This window comes from Chrysochloris asiatica, unplaced genomic scaffold, assembly GCF_000296735.1.
Source record: "Chrysochloris asiatica unplaced genomic scaffold, ChrAsi1.0 scaffold00001, whole genome shotgun sequence".
Classification (NCBI taxonomy): Eukaryota; Metazoa; Chordata; class Mammalia; order Afrosoricida; family Chrysochloridae; genus Chrysochloris; species Chrysochloris asiatica.
In genome coordinates, this window is record NW_006408519.1 from 1,308,097 (window position 1) to 1,312,672 (window position 4,576).

Consider the following 4,576-nt stretch of genomic DNA (forward strand, 5'->3'; position numbering starts at 1 on the left):
AAAATCAAGGATTTAACTAAAAGCAGAGTGGCATCCCACAGGAAAAACGGTATTACAAAACATTATTTGTATTTCATGAAAATAGAAAGTTTGGGGCATGGAATGGAAAACAGCTGAAATAAACAAAATGCTTCCAAAAAAAGTCCAAAGGAGTACATTTGGAAAGTCCATCTTCTCTAAAGCACAATAAAACAGCAATGGTGGGTCCAAAGTAAAGACGCTTATTTCTAGAAAATGTGTGCTGTTATCTGAGTTCTTGCTAAAGACTAGCAATGCTCTGCTGTATGATTCTCACAGTATTATTCAGATGTATTCATTTTTAAAGAAAGGGAAATATATAGCAAAGGGAAAATTGGTAGGCTTGATTATGTATAAATTAAACCTTTTATATGTCAATCAATAGCATGACAACTAGGAAAATATTTATGATGATATGAAAAAATGCATACCCCTAAAACATAAAGAATTCTTGAAAATAAAAAAAAATAAGAAGAAGCTCTTCCTGTCGTGGGCTGAGTGCATTCAGCTCGTGGGTCTCAGAAACCCAAAAATTAAGTGGTTCTTCGTGTCCTGGAGGCTGTGCCTGGTGGCTTTGCTGCCATCACCATGCCACAAAACAAATACATTGACTTATACAGTCAGCATTATAGATATTGTATAGATTATCATGAGACAGAGAGCCAAGGAAAGTCGAGAGGCTCATGAACATTCGAAGAAGGCCAAAAAGGCCTAAAAAGGTGATTGGTCTGAAGGCTAAGCTCTACCATAAACAGCTCCATGCAGAGAAAATACAAATGGAAAAGACGATCAAGATGCAGGAAAAGAGAAACACCAAAAAACAAGGTGCAGTGCCTGCCCAGCTGCTGGACAGAAAGGGCAGTCCCGAACTAAAGTACTTTCCAATATGGCTAAACAAAAATGAAAAGAGAAAGCGGGAAAATGGGAAGTACCTCTGCCCAAAGTCCATGACCAGGGAGAAATAGAATATTAAAAGTCTTAAATAGAATATTAAGAGAAAAAAGAAAACATAGAAAAGGATGGTTACTAAAGTCTGCTTTGTTGGCGATGGCTTTACTTGGAAACCACCTAAATCTGAAAGATTCATCAGAGCAAGGGCTTACGTTTCAAGAAGGCTCATGAAACACATCCTGAACTTAAAACTGCCTTCTGCTTACCAATACTTGATGTGAAGAAAATTCCCTCATCCCCACTCTATACAACTCTGGGTGTGATCACCAAACAGACTGTCACTGAAGAGACTGTGAGTGAGTTGGACCTGGTTACACAAGGATGCAAGGTCATCTGGGGGAAATATGCTCAGGTTACCAAGAACCCTGAAAATGATGGATGCATAAAATGCAGTCTTACTGGTTTGATATTAGTTTCCTATAAGTAACTCCTTATTGGTGAAACTACAAACCAACCAGGAAAATCACCATTACCAGGTGTTTCTGAATACTAACAAATAGCCTTACCCGTCTGCAGTCATTAATAACTATTTATGATGTTATTTTAAAGAAAAACAGTAAAATTATCCAGTTTTAAAAAAAATTGATATAAAAGACAAAGAACATGACCAGCCATTCACAGAGCAGACATTATAACTATAATGAAATGCAGTATTTTGACTCAATAATAATCAGACGGCCAGTTTTTGCCAGTCATTAGAAAACCTTTTTTAAAAGATTAGTGCCCTGTGTTTATAAGGCACCCTGGTGGTGTGGTGTAGTGGGTTACAAGTTACACTGTTAACTGCAAGGTCAGCAGTTCGAGTCCACCAGCTGCTCCTCAAGTGATAGATGTAAAGATTACAGTTTCAGAAATCCTATACAGTTCCCTCTGAGTCAGAACTGACTTGACAACACACAGCCATTATCATCTTGTGTTTTTAATAATGTAGGCAAGCAGAGACGATGATGTGGAGAGATAGAGCGGCTGGGAACTCTAGACTCAGAGAGGGAGCGGGGCTGTGTGCTGACGACGGGGGGTCAGGCTTGCAGGGTACACCCTTTGGTTGGTTGATGATGCATGGAGGGGATTGTAACCATGGCAATGAAAAGATATACAATAGGAGGAATGTAAAGCTAATGTTCTTCCATGTAAACTATCACATAATTCACAATAAAATATATATTTTTAATTATTATTATATATATATAAAAACATAGGCAAACCAAGTATTCTCAGACCTACTGACATAGGTTGAAAAACCTTATAGTTGCTTTTTGACCCAGAAATTTCATATCTAGGATTTTGCCTTAAATGAGCAATCAGAGAAGATCACAGAAATTCAGGTACATAGATTTTCATCCTGATATTATTTTTAAGGAGGAAAATAAAAATAACAAATGTGTCTAAAAATTACTTCAAGAAACAAAAAAGAATACAACACACCCATTAAAAGTCATGATTTTGAAAATCATTTAATAATAGGAAATAAAGTTATATGGAGATCAAATTAAGATATAAAATAATGCATATTGCATGGTCCTAATTTTGATGTTATTTTAAATTTATAGAACAACACACTCATCTGCTAAATAAAAGTTTAGATATTTGAGTCCACCCAGAAGCAACTTGGAAGAAAAGCCTGAAGATCTATTTCCAAAACATTAACCATCGACAACTCTACGGAGCATAGTTTTACTCTGACACACATGAGGTCTCCATAAGTCAATGGCACCAGCTATGATACTAAGTAGTTGCAATGCTTAATAAGAAAAAGAACTAGAGCTTTTAGAACAGCTAGTGGAAATTTCTGGATTTCTAATTATATAAAACAATGATCTAATAATATCCACTTCTTACCTATTTGTTGGTGATAGCACGATGTTTTCTGCTTTCGTGATCTAGTACTGAGGTTACAGAAATACCACAGGTAGATGGTTTTAACAAACAGAAATGTATTCTCTCATCGTTGAGGAGGCTAGAAGTCTCACACACCAGCTCCAGAGAGAAAGGGCCTTGTTTCTTCTCAGCTATAGACCTGGCAGTCCTTGGAGATCTCTGAGCATCTTGATATCAGTCTTCTCCTGGGTCTAGGAACTTCACAGTACAGGCATCCTAGTTTCAAAGGATGAACTCTAATCCCGATCCTCTTTCTTTATTGTTGTTGTTGTTGTTAAGTGCTGTTGAGTTGATTCTGACCCATAGTGAGCCTGTACAGAGTTTCCGAAGCTATAAATCTTTACAGGAGCAGAAAGCCTCATCTTTCTCCCTCGAAACAGCTGGTAGTTTTGAACTGCTGACCTTAAGGTTTGCAGCCTGATTTGTAACCACTCCACTACCAGAGTCCCCCTTATTCTATTCACTTTTTGTATCTTGTAACATAAAAGCTGTTACAGGCCACGTCCCTGGAAAACTCCCTAACACTGGATCAGGTTCATGATAAGATTAAGGGTGAAATCCTCTCATTGGTTTATCACATCAGATCATGTCATGGGGACTCATCATGTAACTGGCAAACCACTGAGAAACAAGTTGACATATAGTTTGCTGTTGTTGTTATTGAGTGCCAACGAGTCAGGTTCAACTCACAGTGACCCTGTTGAAGGTTTCCGAGGAATGACTGGTGGGTTTGATCCACCAATCTTGCAATTAACAGTCCAGTGCTTATCCTACAGCACTACACCAAGACTCTGACACATACTTTGTTCTTGTTGTTGTTATGTGCCATTGAGCCGATTCCGACCCATAGCGACCCTGTATAGGGTTTCCAAGGAGCAGCTGGTGAGCTTGAACCACCGACCTTGCAGTTCAAACGGCTTTGTAGTCTGACACATTAGCCCACAGCATAGTGCGTGACACATACTTTGGGGGGACACAATTCAATCCATTACACTTACTCTGACTTTAAAACCTTTATCATCTGATCCATGAACAGCATCATAAACTATGGCAGAAGCAGCTAAGAAACTGTGTTGCATTCCCATTCCTCCAAAAGAAGGAGTGGCAAATAAGTCAAGGAATTTTAAAAGTTTTATTAGGGAAGATTTCAGTGCTTTTCAACCATAGTTGTTAAGTGCCATCAAGTCATTTCTGACTCATAGCCATCCTGTCTAGGGCATCCAAGGAGTGACTGGTGGGTTTGAACTGCTAACCTTGAAGTTCAAACAGACCTTGCAGTCCAGTGCATTATCCTGTAGCACCACACCAGGACTCCTCTCCACAAGTATTAAGTGTAAAAACAACAGAACTCCAAGATTCCTTCCTCTTTTGGTAAGGATGTCTTTTTCCTGGGACCCTTTGTCTGGATGGGGCAAGAGTCCAAGGGGTCCCCATTCAATAATCCAAGCAGATGGTAAATAAAAGTCATATCTTTGAAGTCAGTGATTTGGATACTAACTAGAACATTTTGCTGTTGAAGCCTTAGTCTTTTTATCTGTAAAATGGGTCAAAACACTTCCTGTCTCACAGGATGTCAGGAAGAAGGCATGGTTAAATACTTGCACAGTTACCACTCAGTGTCTAACACAAGGAAAATGTTCTGAGCTTCCTTTCTCCACCCCCAGCCCTCCCTACTCTTGTCCCCAAACCAACCAAATAAATAAAAACACTGTCCTAAACAGCATGTGCT

The 4,576-nt window shown here is 38.8% G+C and overlaps 1 pseudogene; it reads left to right on the forward strand.

The window, feature by feature from the left end:
• Nucleotides 1-606: 606 nt before the first annotated feature.
• LOC102811919 lies at nucleotides 607-1,396 on the forward strand (annotated as a pseudogene).
• Nucleotides 1,397-4,576: the final 3,180 nt, after the last annotated feature.